This window comes from Haemaphysalis longicornis, unplaced genomic scaffold, assembly GCF_048455015.1.
Source record: "Haemaphysalis longicornis isolate Haplotype H1 unplaced genomic scaffold, Haemaphysalis longicornis Haplotype H1 scaffold_1, whole genome shotgun sequence".
In the NCBI taxonomy this organism is placed as follows: Eukaryota; Metazoa; Arthropoda; class Arachnida; order Ixodida; family Ixodidae; genus Haemaphysalis; species Haemaphysalis longicornis.
The window spans coordinates 187,223,370-187,242,726 of NW_027526203.1; the positions used below are offsets into that span (position 1 = coordinate 187,223,370).

Below are 19,357 nucleotides of genomic sequence, written 5' to 3' on the forward strand. Positions count from 1 at the left end.
ACAAAACGGCAAGCTAACGCTGCACCATGTATTCGTAACGGCGGCGCAAATGCGCACCGTTTAATGAAAGTGCACGCATAGTGTGTAGGTACGCAAAAGAGCGGCGCACCGCAGCAGGCGAGCCTGCGGTCCGCTGGACTCGCTGGCTTTTTAAAGCGCGATCATAGCCGATTGCATCCCTCTTCTGTTTTGATCTGCTGTTTTTGACAGGTCTTTGTCACCTAGCGTATTAGTTTAAACTAGAAATTGTACTTAAAATTTCACTTCGTACGACCATCGATCGGTGAACCCGCGAGTAGCAGACGCCGTCACGGTCCCGGCACTTTCGTTGGAGCTGTAAACGTGTTTAGCGCTGCAAAGCTTTTTCCCCTAATGCCAAGTTGATCGCCGAAATAGATCGGACGCGTCGGGGATGAGCTGGTGACCACGTCGCAAAATAATCGGGAGCGTCGAGCTCATTTTGCTTCTGTCAACACGGGATCCTATGGGACCCGCGCAGGTTTGTACTACCCGGAAGTACTGCCCGGAAGCCGCTTGCGCAGCGCCCCCTGGGCAGCGCAGGAGGCCTATATATGACCGGGGAAAGAACGCGTTTCGAATGACGAAACCAGCCTGTGGGGAAGAGCGAGTTGTAAGGCTGCGTTCTTCGTTTTCCGCTTCGCACAGTCCATCCCGCCATGTTCAGCTTCGGTCTCAAAGGCGCGCCGCCGTATTGCTTCTCGGAAATAATGGATCGGTGTTTCGTGGTCTGTCAGAGTACGCGCTCCTTATCTCGACAATGTCGCCAGCTTTTCTAGCGCACGGCTAGGAGCGAGTAGAGCACTTACGAGTCGTGCTGAGCAGGCTCAGAGAAGCAGGCCTACCAATCAAACAGTCGAAGTGTCACATAGGATAGGCCGAAGTGACGTATCTAGCGCATGTGGCGGTGGTAGCGCGGCCGTCGCAGACCGTCGGAAATCAAAGTGGCCGCAGTCGTAAACTATGGCCGACCAACTACTAAGTCAAAGATACCGACTTTCGGGTTTGGCTGGAAATTACCAGCATTATGTGAGAGATTACTCAGCACTGGCTAGTCCTTTGACTGACACTTTCAGAAAGACTGAGCCAGTGAGGTTAGAATGGGGCACAAAGTAGGAGGACGCGTTTTAAGCGCTGAAACGAGCCTTGAGCGAGGAGCCAATTCTAACGGTCCCCGACTTCTCGAAAGGTTTGTTATTCAGTGTGATCGAGCGATCGTGGCATGGAAGCTTTACTATGCCAAGAGGATGCGAACGACCAGTTTTGTACTTCAGCCGCAAGCTAACTTGCAGGAAAGAGGCTTACAGTACATCCGAAAAGGAATGTGGCTGCATCGTATGGGCAGTGCAGAAGTTTGCGTGCTATGTAGCCGGTAACGCTAACACAGATGCACTAAGCCGGGCGTTCTAAGTAGGGCAGCCTTCGTCCTCCCCGTGTCTTTCGTATCGTTTCTTCGTGAGTAGCTTTTATCTTAGCAGGTAGATGGGAGCAAAATCATTGCCCTCATTTGCTGCCTTAGTTGATTATTTCAGCACCACGTGATTTCAAGTAATCGACCTTACTTATCATTTATTGTCGCGTGTTATGTTTGACACTTAGTGTGAGTTCTTCTTTTAAGTGTTTTACGTCCCGCATGGGCCTCTTGGTGTAGAGGGTCCAAATTTGGGAGAGACACTTAGCTAGGAGAGTTTGTCACGTTTTAGAGTCTGGTGTTCTGACAGAGGACAGAGGGTGCTTGCTTGCGCTGGGTGTTGCCTGTTGCCGGTCGGTTCTTTGCAAGCTCCAGAACGATGAGCAACCGGTGCTGAGGACAAACCGGAAGAGCAGGACGAAGCTGGTCGAGACACCTGGGCAGCACGGCGAGGTACCTGTGATCCGGACCTGGCAGGCGCTATCTGTTCATGGAGAGGAACTTGGTGGAGCCGCCCTTTTCCTGGGGCACTGGAGATGTACCTGGATGAGCCTGGCGAACGAGCGCGCCCAGAATCCGAGCCACGTGGAGGCAGCTCGTCCTCACGGCGCATTGTCTGGCGGCGGGGGTGCTGTTGTGCCAGAGCGCCTGGCCCAAATGCGTTGCACGAGGCGACGCCCCAACAGCGAGGCTGAGTCACGCCTCTCCCTTTCAAAGCTGCGGCGCGGCCGAATCCCGCATCTCAGAACGACCAAATAAGGGCATGTCGCTACGCCTGGAGGCGAGGTCACGGAGATGGTGGGGGTATCGCCCTCCCTTTCCCCATTGGCGGCGCCGCTGACTCACCGCCTGGCTACCATTCGTCGGAATTCAAACTTCAGGCAGCGAGAGCCCTGATTGGAGCTATTTGAACTTCTCGGGGCCCCAACGAACTTCCCGGGGTATAAAAGAAGCCCGGAGGCTCTCATCGTCGGCATTCCTCGGCGGCTTCTCTCCAGCGGCACTTTTGGAGGCACGGAGTGAAAGGGTGCTGTCGCCTTTGTGCGAGTCATGTAAAGTTTGCTTACCCTGTACATACTGTATATAAATGTTACTTCAAGTTTTCGTCGGCTCGAGGATTTCATCGCTCTGCTCTGCGTCGCGTCGCTAGCGGACGGAGCAAGGCAACGACGCTTCACCTCTGACTGCGTTCGGATGGCCAGTCGCAACAGTTGGGGGCAGCGGTTAGAGGGCCCAGTCCCAACAGCGGTTACAGCGTCGGGATGGCCGATTCCAAACGTCGGTGACGAGCTGGATGTGAGTCACAACCTTGGCGACCGCCCTGGGATGGTCATTCCCAAAAGTAGGCAGACAGGGGCTGGACAGCAGCATCTCCCATTGCTCTTCTGTAGTTGACTGAAACAAAGGAGGGTGCTCAGAGATAAGGGCCACACCCCGACTATGTGGCGGTGTGTTCCTACTTCTGAGCAAAATGTACACTCAGCGTCGTAGCGATTTGTGTGATTTAAGTGAAAACGCGTCGGGTGTGGGAAGGACCAGATTGTATGAGCCGTAGGGTAGTTTGTTGTTCTCTGGAAAGGTCAGGGTAAGGCGAAGCTAGGGTCTGTCTCTTAAGGCAATAATGCTGGGTTATGTCCCTGAACGAGACAAGCGGGTGAATGTCCTCGTGCAGCTTCATAGAACGGGGCAAACGCGCAGGCTTGTGGGTGGGCGTATTCGTTGCCCTCCAGGGAAGCTTGAGCGGGTGTTCAGATGAGCTGAATGGAACCGTTTAGGGATTGCGTTTTCAGCACACGCTATCAGTTCTGGACACCCAACCAGGTTGGTAATTCGGGTAGGCTTGTTGGGAATCTGTGACGACCTTCTGAACCCCTGATTGAGTGAGAGCCAAGGCAATGGATGCCTCTTCAGCTGCCGTCATGTCTTGGGTCTTGAGAGAGGCACACGCAAGGAGGTTGGTTCTGGAGGTAACCACGATTATGGCGTACTGTTGCTCTCGATGTTGGAATATTGCGCCTGTGTAGATATCTGCATGATCCCAACCGAGGATAGTGTTGAGCACTTTAGCCCGTGCTTGTCGGCGACCCTCGTCCTGTGAGGGGTTTATATTTCTAAACAAAGGGAGCATCTTACTTCTTGTAGCCATGAGTCCGGGGAGTACATCAAGCAGAGTGACATTCTGTGCTGCTCAGCCAATCTGGTGAATGATGAGGCGACATGCCGCGGTTCTGCTCATTCGGAGCTTCTGGTTAGAAAGGTTGCCCTCGGTCATCTCTTCCACAGTGTTGTGAAGCCCCGTGCTACGCGGCCTCTCTGTGGACGCACTCATGGAAAGAGCAATGGCCTCCTCAACCACCTTTCTAATCATTATATAAAGTATCTTTATGCGCTCCTTGCTATGGAGAAGACAGGGGGTTGACGTAAGTGATTCTCGAGAGGACAAAAGCTTGAAGTAATCGAAACGTATCGGATTCCTTGAAGCCTCGCTTCTTGGTGGCAACTCGTCTGATCTTGTGTGTGGTTTGATTGATGGTGTGTTTGAGGCGCTGCAAGGATACGATAAGGAGCTGTGGTTTGTTACGTGAACACTGGAGGCCACACGCTTTAGCACATTGGCGTACTAGATGTAAGATGTCATACGTTGGTGTGAGCTTCCTTTAATTTTCGGAACTCCTAGAACACGCGCAAGGCACGCACAGATCCGCTTGACGTGCAGTAGGCGGAGCGCACAGCGACGCGAGCGGTCACGCGACACTATCACGTGGCATTCAGCGAGAATGCAGGGGTAAACAGGTAGATGTGCTCGGTGAGTGCACTACCTGTCCTCCCCGTCTCCGCGTGGTCTCGCAGCTAAATCAATAAGACAAAGGGCTCTCGCTTTTTCAGTCTACTAGTTCCCGGTTCGATTCCTAGCGGTGCCAGTAAATTCTTTTATTTGTTCACGGGAGTTTTCTGTTGAAACCAAAGATCGGGAAAGAACCCTTGGGGGTAGAGGTAAAAAGCTTTGCTTTGAAAGTGAAGGCGCAGTGGGAACCTCGTAAGTTACTTGTTAGAACCTAACATTTCGCCACAGCGTGCCGTTAGAGGCATGCTACATATATCACGGAATTGCTTGTACTATTTTCCTCCGTTATCAAACGGCGACCGTTTGTTTTTCGCGTCATACAGTTAAGCCTCGGACGAAAGAAGCACCACGAGAGAGCGCAATCGTGTTTCGGCGGCGCGTGTCCCTCAATCCTGGGGATGACCCAAGAACCTAGACGCAAACCTAAACAAATAAGACAAAATTCCGTCGAGGTAAGCTCCAAAACTATGACAACACAGTCTACGCCGGCGCCGCAACGTCCGAAAGGACGAAAGCAACAATTGTCGTAGTGGATGGACACAGGAACGGAAAAGCGGAACCCTCTTCGCGATCCGCTTAGCCAAACTACCACATAGATGCCTAAACATCGTTACACACGCTCAAAAGGCCATCAGTCTCTTCAATGCAGGCGTAGTACCTAAACGCTTGAGAAGGATTTTAAATCCACAATGACGAGAGCTCTCCTCACGTCAACACCCGGAAAAAACGGTTTCGAAGTAAGGACGGTGCCGATGACAGCAATTCAAGAAAACTCACATACCATGCTCCCTTTTGACAACCACTGTCACACCTCTCTCCACGAAAAATATTGCGAACGTCTCCTCATCCTGCACTAAGGAACACCATCCTTTCCTGTGCCGCACGGGGTCCTCAAAGCTGAATAATCGGAAACTCTGTGCACCGGACAAACCAACACATATATCGTCAAGTCAGCATGGGCGAACGTGTTAAATAAGTAACGTGTGACGTTAACATCAAACAGTGCTGAATACATGCAAAATCGACTCTCTTGATGCAACCTGATCATATTGAACGATATTCTCAGGCGTAAACAACTCTAACATTGCACATTACACTTACATCGACATATAAGCGGCTGTCCTAGCCAGTTTGTTACCTCAGTATCCGAGTCAGCCGATGATGGAGTCCTAGAGTTTAGGTTTCCCTCTTGGGGTCCATCTTCTGTTTATGCACTTTTCCCCAAACTTCCATTAAAGGGACACTGAAGTGGTTTGTAAACATTGCGGGATTACTAGCGCAAATTCTAGTCTGGAGTCCATAGGACATGTTTCGACCACTCTGAGCACGGATACACGAATTTATTTAGTATAAAAATCAATACGAAAATGCTGTCCTCCTCTCTGCACCCTCGCCCATTTTCTGTGGCGTTTTTGTGTGACGTCAGGAGGAGATGAGCTGGCAATTGGCTGCGCTTCTGCACGGCTCGCCGATATTCCGACAGTCAGTCGGCCCAGCGTTTAGTCCGCCGGCCGCCAACGGGTCGTCGCAATTCGCTCGCTCAGTTGAAACTAAGCCACAACACGTTTGTGAATGGAAGAATGCGCCTTTCTTTACTTTTATAGTTTGTACACTGCATGAAGCTCCAAGTCCGGGTATCTCCATATTAACGCTGCACAAGTGCACATGCCACGCTTCGCTGACTGCTACACTAGTAGGAAAATCTAAGGCCACTTAAAGGCGGGAGAAGAGTCAGCGAAGTTAATATAGGTACTAAGAAAATAAAATCAACTGAAACTTTTACCGTACAGCGCAAAACTAGGGAGCAGGAAGCACTTTTTTTGTGCTGGGCGAAGAAGCACAGCGGTCAGCAGCACGACCACACACCTGCGAACGCCTTTCCGTCTAAGAAATGCTATTGCTAGACGTGAGATATTTTGGAAGTTTGGGGGACGCTTACTGCACGCGCGCTATATACAACAAATAGTCACCTAAGGTACTTGAAATGCTAAAACTAAATAAAAGTGTAAACCGGTTATATGTTATATACCTTATATGTATATCCACTCTCAGCAACGCTCGCTTTTGGCTGAGTGGACTAAAGCGCTGGGATAATTGTTTTGCAAGTCGCCCTATTCGAATCCCCGAGGGTAAATAGATTTTTTTTGCAAGTTGATTTTTTCGTTTACGGCCGATGTTTTCAAAACTGACTTCACGATTTTTGGGCCGTAACGTTCACTGCTTCATGAGCAAGTTCGCAGAATGCGCGCAGACTGACACTGACCCGCTAGCGAGGTCTCGTTTGCGTGCTGTTGCCGCAAGCACCGACTACTTGTGAGTAGTGGGCGCAGGCCAGAATCAGCAGACCCTTGGCCTGGTGCAAACACCCTTTTTACGGTACAGGCATGAGTGACGCAAGCTCCCAATATGCGGGAAAAGCGCATGGAATTTGAGCGTCTGCGGTGACGCGGAGGGCGTTTATCCACTGCGTAGGCCTCGGATAGGGATTGCTACGATTCCAAGCCGTCCTGGGAGGCTTATGATAGGCATTTTACAGCCAAAAACATGCCAGAAGCGTAGTACGACGCTTACTGAGATATGAAGAATGCCCATCCAACGACGCTTTCGGATGTCAAGCGTGTTGTTTTACAGAACCGAAACCGAAACTTGTTTGACTGCTAACCTTGGACATCGTCCAATCAAGGCGCTTCTCCTCCTGTCGTCACAGCCCTTAGTTGGTGCGGCCGCCACAAACCGCGCGTGGTAGTTTTTCTTCTGTCCTGTTTTATGAAATAATTACCGACTTATCAACCGGATAAACGATGAAAAGTGTGGTAATTTGAGCCAGTCTTCTCAGTGCAAGCAAAACGGGGAGCTTGACAAATTCACTGCAGTGTCCCTTTAAATCTTTATCAATAAAGGTCTCTCGAAGGGACTGTTTTATATTAAAAAAACGTTCAGCCAGGTCACGGCGCTACAGAATATTACTTTCAGACACTAACACTGTGACCTTCTTGCTCAAATTGGCAAGCACGCCGCATCCGCCGCATTTCACGCCCAAATCTTAAGCCACAAAAGCATAAATGGCGCCACAAAAGCATAAATGCCCTCCCTTTACCGCAGTGATTAAATATTGTTGCTGCTATAATAGCTCAGGTCGCTGAACTGCAGTTCTTGGAAAGCATAAATGGTAAATGCACACAAACTCTCATCTAAAGTGCTCCCTTCACGCCGAAGTAACGCTATGGCGTCAAAGTAGGTGTGACCTGCGATTCTTGTAGCGAAAGATGCAGTAAACTACGTCGGACAGTCTTCGTGGGGGGGACCAGTTTTGACCTTGAGAGCTAGGTGTAACCACACCCCCTTCGGCAAACGCCCAGATTGAAGCACCGCCCGACGTTGGGAGAATAGGCAAGGATGAATTAATGGAGAAGCGCGCGGGCCCCGTTCCGCCACCTGCTGGAGGAAGGCGAGGATGCCGCCGCCGCAGCGTTAAGTGCACGTGACAAAGGAATGCAACCTGCTCGCAGTGTCGTGTGCGATGGAGTAGGAATTACATCCAGCTGTGGTCGCTCGTACGGCAGCGACTCTTAACGCCGTCCGTGAGGGGGAAAGAGGAAACACGCTACTGTTGCGTCCAGCTTCGCTACCTTCGAGTCTTACGCGTTAGTGTGATGTTCCTTCACTTTTTCTTGGTATTTTATTTTGCGTGCTCCTCACGTGACGCAAGCCCACGCGCAAGCCTGGACGAGTACACGAGCCTTTATACCATGTGCTGCGCAGTAACACCACGGCTTGACGGGGACCGATGAGGCTCGGCAGAGCCATGGCTAGCGAAGCGAGCGCGATGCTATGCACAGCTGCGCCAGGGGTGGCTGGGAAACCCGAGGTGACGTCCTGACTCCGCGAGGTTTTAGTGCTGCGTACGCATAAGGCTAGGCTTAAGGAGCTCTACTGTTACAAATACTTGCTCCTCCTCTAGCTGTTATTGCTAAACCGCAGTTCTTGGAACGCATAATAGGTAAATGCAGGAACTCCAATCCGAAATGCTCCCCCCATGCCGAAGAAACGCTTTCGAGTCGTAAGTCTTAAGACCTAAATGTGCATGTCACTTGCAACTTTTTTCTCAGTCTTCTTATCCAGCGCCTCGTAGGCTTTATGTGACCTTCAGCCATGCCCAACACCTCCTAGATGGAATTGATTTAGCCCCGGGGTGTGCGGCTTAGGAAGGTGCATAGTATCGCTTTGCACTTGTCTTCGCTCCCTGTTGTCAAGAAGCAGCTGCGGTTCCCCGAGGTCGCGTCTGGAATTGACTTCTGAGTGCGTCGCCGCGATGCTTGCTTCCTGTGCCCTGTCCGGGTGGCACCCGCCCTAAAGGATAGAGGCGTCCTGCTGGCAACCTGAGGTGCTTATCACTCCGTGCCCTTTTGTCCCCTTGGCTTATTCACGGATCGCTTACGGTAGCGCGGAGAACGGCGTACTCTTTCCGTGGTGTGGGTAACCACTCTGGGATATAACGCAGCTATCAACACGAATGTTTCGCTAGCCGGGAGACTTACCGTTGCATCTAGAGGAGTGCTGTCTGTGTGAACAATAGGGCACTCCAGAACACGCACATTTGCTTTTATAACCGCCGCATTCATCGTCTAGCGATGATTTCCGATCCAGCCAGTTCCCCCTCATTCAAAGGCATTATTTTCGCTTTGATTTTGCGTACGTATGTGTCTTCTTTGTTTCCTCTCTTTGTATGTCTTCCGCTCTCCTTAAGGTACTGAGGAGTAAATCCGTACATTATATCTAGCGACAGCGGCTGCTGCTCTTAACCAATGCAGAGCTGACGCGGCGTCCGCAATATTGTACTTTAGGAACACGGAAGCAAAACCCGTTGCATTAGCAGCACAGGTTGCATTGGGCAGTCAGCTGGTAACTTGGACTTCAATAGTGACGTTGGGGCTGGAATAGGAAAAGTTATTTCAGTTTGAACTGAGGTAGGAGCTCGAAAGGTCCTTAGCGGACTTTTGCAGATGACGTTTTACTCACCCACACGGCCGCCTGACGAAAAATGACTTCAATAATTCATTCTTAGTACTTCTAGAGGGTAGTATGTCTCTAGCCAGCCCCTAGATACGGGCACACGGCAAAGGCCGAAGTTCAATTTTTTAAAAACTACATTTTCGTGAAATACGAGACGCGAAATTTTTTTGGGAGGATAATTAATTGTATTCAGAAAGCTCTATGAAAACCGCTGTCATTGTATGTTATATCACGGTACGGTAATAGTTAGCGATTCTACTAATTGCTTAACGTTCTGGTGGAGGCGAAAACCGAAAACCCCCGTTTGTTCAAAATTCCGGCGCAGGTTAAAGATCCCAGGTGGTTAAAATAAATCCGGAGCCCTCCATTACGGCGCGCTTCATCGCCTGTGCAGCGTCAGCTCGCTAAACCTCATATGCAATCAATTGCTTAACGTAATGACAACTTAGTACTGCCGCACTTCTAAAATAAAAATAGACGGTTATGGCAATCCTCACAGCTGCCCTTCCCCAATCCTGCCCCCCCCCCCCCCCCCCCCCCCCGCCGAGGTGGATATATCATAGTAGGCTGCATAATCAGAGGTAATGTCGATGTGCCCCAGTACAGGCAATCCTATTTTTTTATAACGTTTGCGCAAGCTGTAGGGCTTGACTTCACGCATGAGCTGACCTTTTGGGCTCATCAGGTTTTAAGAAACATCAAATAAGTCCTGGTAAGGAGACAAGAACGCGCCATTGTATACTTTATTTTAATTAAAGACCCAAATGGCAATACATCATAATCGCATTTTTTATAACATTGAATACCTTTGATAGTGCCGACTATAGCTACTGGTGATAGTTCATCTATGTCGACAGTTTCGAAACAGCACCACCGGCTACGACCGGTTTCACTGTATCAGAGGGCTGCAGAAATGAATAGTAGGAGTAACGAATAAAACACTCCAAGCGGAAAACGTAAGCAGTTCGAAATTCATCCCAGCCTGAATGATAACGAAACATAGAGACCTCGAGTACAAATTGGCTCACGCGTTTACTTGCGTTATAATGGTCATCACATCCGCCCATTTCAGGGTACGAAGTTATATCGACGCATGCTTACACAATCATGATTGCGCTTTCAAGATTGTTCCTGGGTACAAACTCCGGCCGCGTTGAATACGTGAAGTTTGCATCTACGTGAAACTAAGTGCCCGCTCAAAGTATGTATGCTATCGGAAACAGCATAAGCCAGGTGATAATCACATTAAAATTACCACTACTGCGCGCAATAATGCCTTTAAAGCTTTGCGCTGCCCTTGCGTTGTTATAGTGCTACTTGGTACACAAAGGCACACCCTGTTAGTTTTCCTTTCAATTTACTGTAAACGCTGCATCGTGTCTGCTGACGACATTGGAGTTTTTTTTCACAACTATTTGTTCTTACGCGTACTAGTAGATATTCGCTGCCAGTAGGCTTCCTCGGTAATGGCAGCTGGTTTTGTAAATTCCGTTGCCGGTAGCAGCACTACATCAACGGTGTTGAATTGCTCGACATGGGGCAGGTGCAACCTCTGCCATGTCGAACATTGGCGCGGCGGTTTCTGCCTAGCAAGGGCTGTGGCAGTATCTCTCCCACTTTTAATGCACTAAAAATGAAGCAGTCGACATTTCGATCATTCTGTCTCGCTTGGGGGAAGGTAAAAAGAGTACGTGTTACTGCAGAACTACTGATGTTAGCTTCTCCATGCGCGTGTGCAAATCTCCGCAATTTTCTAAAAGAGAGCAGAAAATCAGACCCACAGGGAAGAACGACGCTGCACAGCACGCACGTGGCGTACTAATTACGAAGCTTAATTTGAATCTCTTTTGCGAAAACGGTTCCTCGCTCATGTTGAATAGAAACGCCAGACACGTAGCGTTCTCTCCAACAGGATAGTAGATCTGCCATTTCAATGCTCGGACTAATTTCCCCACGAATTATACACGTGTCGTGCTACCTGATGCTAAAATTGTGAAGACGCTCGCAAGCTTCAACTACGGTAGTAACGTTTCGAATGAAAAAATTAAAATGTAAGCGGCATCCAGCCAACCTTCTACACTCCCTCTATGTGTTCTTCATGATGTATTGCTTTGAGCAGTACTAAAAAAAAGCGAATAAACTGAGGTTCCAAAAAAACCCAACAATCTCCCGCGATTTACGGCACGCCAGTAATATTCCGAACGTTGGATTGGGAACATGTGGAAGTAAGGGGTAATGGAGAATACCTCAGTAAACTCAGATTTTCTAATGACGTCACGGTGGAGGCGGTGCCCCCACGCACAACCCTGAGTTGGTGCGATTTTTTTTCCCAAAGCTTTCATTCCTGATGAAGATGAGTCTCCGGTCGAAACGTTGGGAATAAAGTCACCGAAGATCGAGAAGTAGAGTGCTTAGTTGCTGCAGATAAATACGCACAAAGTAAAAGTACCCTCTTCGGTGACTTTATTTCCAACGTTTCGACCTGAGACTCGTCTTCATCAGGAATGAAAGCTTTGGGAAAAAAATCGTACGAACTCAGGGTGGTGCGTGAGGGCACCGCCTCCACCGTGACGTCATTAGTAAATCTGAGTTTACTGAGGTATTCTCCATTACCCCTTACTCTCACCTGTTCCCAATCCAACGTTCGGAATATTACAAACGTCCCGTAAATCGCGGGAGATTTTTGGGTTTTTTTGGAACCTCAGTATATATATTGTTACGTGACGCTCCAAGTACACGCAAACGACGAAGACGACGAGAGACACTGGACGGTGTTCGGTTCGAGAAAGAAGAGGAGAAGGTTGATATTTTCCCTTCGTTTGAAACTAATTACTAAGCTTCTTTAGCAGTGAAATCACAATAAGACTTGGCCAATCCCCCAGAGTGGGTACGCGCCATTCTCGTTCCGGATCCAACCAACCAACCAACCAGCTTGCTAACTGTTCGTTTATGCGCTGCTGCATGCAACCGTCGCAGATTGTGTGAACATCTCAAATACGCCTCCTATCCAAATCACATCCTAACATTGTGGTGGAGGTTGCGGAGTTGGTATCACCACCTCATCCCGTACCGCTCGATCGGGCGTACTCCACCCACCACGGAGCTTACGAGTGGACGCTCCGTTCCTCGCGTAACAAGGCCTGGTGATGGAGCGACCGCGTCGACAACCCCCCTCGTCATCGTGTCTCATCCCCGAGAGCCTGGAGTATTCACCGGGGCGGACGACACTGATGTGGACGACTGGCTCAGCCTCTTCGAGCGTGTTAGCGCTCACAACAGGTGGGATCCCACCATCATGCTCGCGAATGTCATCTTTTATCTGAAAGAGGAGAGTCCTGCGCGCAAGTGGTTTGAGACGGACGAGACCGAGTTGACCAGCTGGGAAATCTTCAAAACGAAGCTGCGAGAAGTGTTCGGAAAGCCTCTTGGTCGCCAGGTTGCTGCCCGCAAGGAGCTGGCATCGCGTGCCCAGACGTCGACTGAATCATACGTCGCATACATCCAGGACGTTTTGGCCCTGTGCTCCAAGGCTGACAGCACAATGCCAGAGGCCGACAAGGTGGGACACATACTGAAGGGCATTGCGGACGATGCATTCCACCTTCTTATGTACAAAGACTGTGCCACAGTAGATTCCATCATTAAGGAATGTCGGCGCTTCGAGGGAGGCCAAAGGACGCCGAATAGCCCACAACTTCGCGCGACTTCCACACACAGCAGCGACCTCTTCGTGTGAAGATGGCAACCTGCAAGCCCGTCTTCCCTGCCTACAAGATCCCGTTCCATCGTCGTCGGATATAACCAAAATCGTGCGCCGAGAACTGGAGGCTATGACCCCTACTACTGCGGTGCCATATATGCCCGATCGGAACGACCTCCACACCGTTGCCGTTATCCAGGCCGTTGTGCGCGACCAAATAGCCAACATGGGCCTTCACCCTGTGTGCTCGCTTAGCTCTCCGGTCGGACAAGGGTTCAGGTCACCCGTTTCCCACAACGAACGTCCTCCTCCACGCTCCCCACGGCGTAACCCCGCTGAGTGGCGTACCCCGGACGATAAACCAATTTGTTTCCATTGCTCCAGAGTTGGCCACATAGCCCGGTACTGTCACAGCCGCCGGGTCTCATTCTTCCGCAACAGTTACTCCGACTACAGTCCTCGACAACCCTTTGGCTACTCCGATGACCGCCAGAACTGCTTCTCTTCCCGTCCTGAACTGAACCCGACCAACTTTAACTGTCCCCCCACCAGATTCAACAATTCGCCGTCGCCCCAACGCCGCCAGTCCCACTCACCACAGCCTCGCCGCTCATCCCCGACGACCGACTACGCTCGACCTCCTTCGGAAAACTAGGTAATGCAGCTCCCGGAGGTGATGCTGCATTCCCGACCACGCCCGAAAATCCTGTCTTGACCCCGGCTACCCGGACCAATTTACTGGACGTTGAAGTTGACGGCGTTCCTGTCAGTGCCCTCATCGATACAGGAGCGCATTTATCTGTAATGAGTGCTCATCTTCGCCGCTGTTCAAGAAAAGTTATGACGCCACCAACATCACATCTTGTTAGAGTCGCTGATGGAGGGACACCTGTTGTTATGGGAATGTGCTCTGCTCGTGTGACTGTAGCTGGTCGTCAAACGACTGTTTTGTTCACGGTGCTTGGACGTTGCTCGCATGACCTCATCCTTGGCCTTGACTTTTTATCTGAGCACGCCGCCCTCATTGACTGCTCTACCGGTGTCCTTCGCCTCGAGATGCCGATTTTGCCAGCACCCGATGACGCGCCCGACGAGAGGCTTTCCTCCAAAAAGCACATTCGCTTGGCACCGAGGGCAATAACTTATGTTCCCCTGTCGTGCAGATCCCCAGTTCTCGACGGTGATTACGTAGTGTCACCAATTATTGATGTGCTGCTTGCACACAGCGTGAGCCTACCTCATACCGTTGTTAGTGTTACCAACAACGAAGTCACGTTGCCCTTCCTGAATTTCAGCTTCTGTACACAGGTTCTTCCGCACAGTATGACACTAGCCACGCTGGCGCCAGTTTGTGATTACGAAGTTTCCGCAGCAACCTTTGGCGAACCTCCAATCGATGCTGAAACACCCAGCCCGACTCCTCCGCGGGAGAATGCCGAACTTTCGAAGATGATTGCAGCTGATCTAACGCCAACGCAAGCTCAAGAACTGCGTTGCGTATTGGAGTCATACAGCGACATCTTCGATTTCGGTGATCGTCCTTTGGGCCAGACATCCATCGTCCGTCATCGTATTAATACCGGCGACGCCAGCCCTGTGCACAAACGGTCGTATCGTGTGTCCCACGCTGAGCGGCTTGTTATCCAAAAAGAGGTGGACAAAATGCTTGATAGAGACATCATTGAGCCGTCCTCAAGTCCTTGGCCGTCACCAGTCGTCCTGGTTAAAAAGAAAGATGGAACCTCGCGATTCTGCGTGGACTACCGGCACCTTAACAAATCCACAAAAAAGGACGTCTATCCCCTTCCAAGAATCGACGATGCGCTCGATTGCCTTCATGGTGCCACGTACTTTTCTTCCATTGATCTCCGATCCGGCTACTGGCAGGTCACTGTCGATGACAAGGACCGTGAAAAGACGGCTTTTATCCCACCGGACGGACTCTATCAATTCAAAGTAATGCCATTCGGACTTTGTAATGCCCCAGCAACGTTCGAGCGAATGATGGACTCTCTCCTCCACGCCTTTAAATGGTCGACTTCCCTTTGCTATCTTGATGACTTTATCGTCTTTTCTCCAACGTTTGCGACCCACCTCCAGCGACTGTCGGACGTTCTGGCCGTTTTTCGCCGAGCCGGACTTCAACTTAACTCTTCCAAATGCAAGTTTGGACGGCGGAAAATCACCATCCTCGGCCATTTGGTCGATGCTAAAGGAGTGCAACCTGACCCCGACAAGATTGAAGCTGTGCGAAAATTTCCCGTTCCACGCTCACCAACAGATGTGCGCAGTTTTGTCGGTTTGAGTTCCTATTTCCGCCGCTTCGTCCAAAATTTCGCCGAGATCGCCAAACCCCTTACCGAACTTCTCAAGAACGATACTCCATTTGCTTGGGACCCTGAGCAAGCCGCAGCCTTTTCTCGCCTCGTTGACACTCTGACCAGCTCACCAACCTTGGGCCACTTTGACCCTTCTGCTCCCACGCAGGTGCGCACTGACGCCAGTGGCCATGGCATAGGTGCTGTGCTCGCCCAAGTCCAGTGTGGTCACGAGCGGGTGATTGCGTTCGCGAGCCGGCTCTTGTCCCCCGCAGAACGCAACTATTCCATCACGGAACGCGAGTGCCTTGCGCTGGTGTGGGCTGTCGGCAAATTTCGACCGTACTTATATGGTCGCGATTTCACCGTAGTCACAGACCACCATGCGCTCTGCTGGCTATCGTCTTTAAAAGACCCCACCGGGCGGCTTGGACGTTGGGCACTACCACTACAAGAGTACACCTTCAACGTCGTTCACAGGTCTGGATATTTGCACAAAGACGCCGACTGTCTATCCCGTTACCCCGTCGGTACGCCGGACACCGCTGACACCGCTGACGATGCCCACCTCTTGGCAATATCCGATTTCCTCCAGATGGGCGGAGAGCAACGCCGTGACTCTTCATTGCGCGCAATAATTGAACGCCACCAATGTGACCCATCTGACCCATCGCTACGAGCTTTCCTCCTCCGTGAGGGAGTCCTCTACCGTCGTAACTACCGCTCGGATGGACCTGACGTCCTCCTTGTGGTACCTGAACACTTGCGCGTAGATGCCCTTCAACAGCTTCACGACGTCCCCTTGGCTGGCCATCTCGGTGTTGCGCGCACTTATGCCCGCGCCCGCCACCGATCCTTCTGGCCTGGTCTTTATAAGACGGTCAAGCAATACGTCAATGCTTGCGATTTGTGCCAGCGCCGCAAGAAATTGTCAGTGCTCCCTGCAGGTCCCCTTCAGCCCGTGGATATTCCGACCGAACCATTTTTTCGCGTCGGCTTGGACCTCCTTGGCCCTTTTCCTTCATCGCTGTCCGGCAATAGGTGGATTGCGGTTGCTACTGACTACGCGACCCGCTATGCTATTACCCGTGCCCTGTCAACAAGCTGTGCCAGTGATGTCGCCGATTTCCTCCTAGAAAATCGTCATTTTGCAGCATGGCGCTCCGCGGGAACTCCTCACAGACCGTGGTCGTTCCTTTCTTTCCAAAGTCGTCGCCGACCTGCTTCGCTCGTGCTCCACCCGACACAAGTTGACCACAGCATACCATCCCCAGACAAATGGTCTGACCGAACGCTTTAATCGAACACTCACCGAAATGCTGGCCATGTATGTCTCGTCTGACCACAAAGACTGGGATGCCGTGCTTCCATACGTAACATTCGCTTACAACTCTTCGTGCCATAATACCACCGGCTACTCCCCGTTCTATCTGTTGTACGGCCGAGAACCAGCTTTGCCAATGGACAATTTACTGCCTGCTCCCGCTTCTTCACCGACAGCCTACACCCACGACGCCATTACGCGGGCTGCGCTGGCACGTAATGTCGCTCGCGCGCGGTTGTGTGACTCCCAGGTGTCCCAAAAGTCCCGTTATGACGACAAGCACCGCACTGTGTCTTTTCCACCTGGCTCTCTGGTGCTCCTGTGGACGCCTCTTCGCCGTGTTGGCCTTTCCGCAAAGTTGATGCCCCGTTACACCGGACCTTATCAGGTGCTGCAGCAGGTGACGGATGTCACGTACGAAGTTTCTCCTTTACTGCCCTCCACATCCCAAGCGTCTCCTTCATCGGACATCGTTCACGTATCTCGCCTCAAGGCCTACCGGACGCCTGCCGATAGCGACTCCTAGCCAACACCGGGACGGTGCTTTCGCCGCCGGGGGGTCATGTTACGTGACGCTCCAAATACACGCAAACGACGAAGACGACGAGAAACACTGGACGGTGTTCGGTTCGAGAAAGAAGAGGAGAAGGTTGATCGGCCAGCTGGCTAACTGTTCGCTTATGCGCTGCTGCATGCAACCGTCGCAGATTGTGTGAACATTGCAAATACGCCTCCTATCCAAATCACATCCTAACAATATATATATATATATATATATATATATATATATATATATATATTATATTATATATAATATATATATAATATATTATGTTATATAATATATTATGTTATTATAATATATTATATTATTAATATATATATATATATATATATATATATATATATATATATATATATATATATATATATATATAGTAAGCACTGTAGTTCTCCGCGGCACAATATTTCGGTGATTTCCAACCGCTGACGCTTGTCATACATCTCCCTGTTGTTTAGCGCAAAGAAAACTGCAGGTACATTTCAGGCAAAATCTGCGTATGTAACCGTCAGCCCCCGCGTTCATTCAGTTAGGAACGCTCGTCGGGTTGGTGTTTACAATAGTAAGCGAAAAAAGCGGCCGCGCAAATAACTGGTGCGTTCGAAATGACGCAGAAAAGCTCCACCACGCAAGAAAAAAAAATTGTGTGTTCGAAATGCCGCAGAAAGGCTCCAGCCGCGAAAGAAAAAAATGGCGCGTTCGAAATGCCGCAGAAAGGCCACAACCGCGCAAGAAAAAAATGGCGCGTTCGAAAGGACGCAAAACGGCTCCAGCATACCAAGTTAAAGCAAGCGGAAAAGGAACAGAACTCCCGCTGGCGCAGTTTCAGGCAGGTGGCCCGCGGGCACTGCGAAGGCAGGAAATTTTAATAGCATAGCAGGAGTGAGACAGGGCGGCAAGGAGCATGCTGGGAGGTAGCAGTGAGCCGATAACGGCGCCACCACCCATTTTGGCGAATCACTGCTCTGCACTTTCGACAGCTTTCAGATTGAGTGCAACGGCTTTAGTTTTAATTGATTACCTTTACCTGCCCTTAAAATTACTTAGTCCTGCTCAGATCGCTTTTAGGCGTGGATGTCTCATTTGGAACGCTCATGGAGACTTCTGGGCGAGGATTCCGTTAGATCAAAAAGAAAAATTGTGTCTGCCGTAGTGGCGTTAGATTAATTAGAGCTTATGACAGTGTCGAGCATAGTGTCTTGTTAAACAAATTAGCAGGCATAAACCTCCCCGCATACCTTTTTGCTTAAATGAGGGAGCTTTAGGCCGACTGGAATTTTTTCTCTACAAACGGAAGGATATATAAATATCTATATCTATATATATATATATATATATATATATATATATATATATATATATATAGCGAGTCAGAATAGGAAATGAGGGGCTCGTAGAAATAACACAGAACTAAGGGTTGGCAGTCAAAAGGGAGGATGTGGTAGGTCATCGAAACAGATAAAGAATTTGGAAAGAAAGAAAAAAAGTGCCGAAAATATGGCCACCCGGCAGGCATTTTTTCTCCACTTTCTTTCTTTCTTTCCATATTCTTTATCTGTTTCGATGACCTACCACATCCTCCCCTTTGCATTCCGAGGTTTTCTTGAATGCCAACCCTTATTTCTGTCTTATTTCAACGAGCCCCTCATTTCCTATCCTGATTCTCTCTTAATGCAGCATTGTGTGTATGTATATATTTTTCTGTCGTTGCCGACGATCAAATATTCTTGATAAATGTCTAGCATTGACACTTACATATCTATCACTAAAACTTCACCTAGATTTGTTGCAGTAGAAAATGTTTTCTCGTACGCACATTGAGTGCTTTTTTAAGCTCCAGCAGCGTATGTATACATCCCCGTATAAAACCCCGAGAGAAATTTTCAAATAAATGAAAGTTTTAGAACTCGAGATATATTTTAAACGCATGAGCAATATTATCTGATCCGCAGGATGTAAATGGCATTGTAAAGTAGGAAATACGAGAACAATATACATACGAAGATTTAATGCACGGAGCATAATTTTCTTTGGTCTCCTTCCGGCAGCGGCGGTAAAATGTTTGTTGTATGAAAAATATTTTCTCCGCGAATATTTTTGTCGAAGGTAGCTCGTGTAGACTTACATATTATGGAACCTTGGAAGTGCAGGATACTGTGATGCGAC

General features: G+C 49.8%; 1 protein-coding gene across 1 annotated transcript in view; it reads right to left on the minus strand.

Annotated features, from left to right (window-relative positions):
• LOC144167622 (RYamide receptor-like) overlaps window positions 1-19,357 on the minus strand; it is a 503,725-nt gene that overhangs the window by 28,180 nt on the left and 456,188 nt on the right. The gene's annotated exons all lie outside the window — the stretch shown is intronic.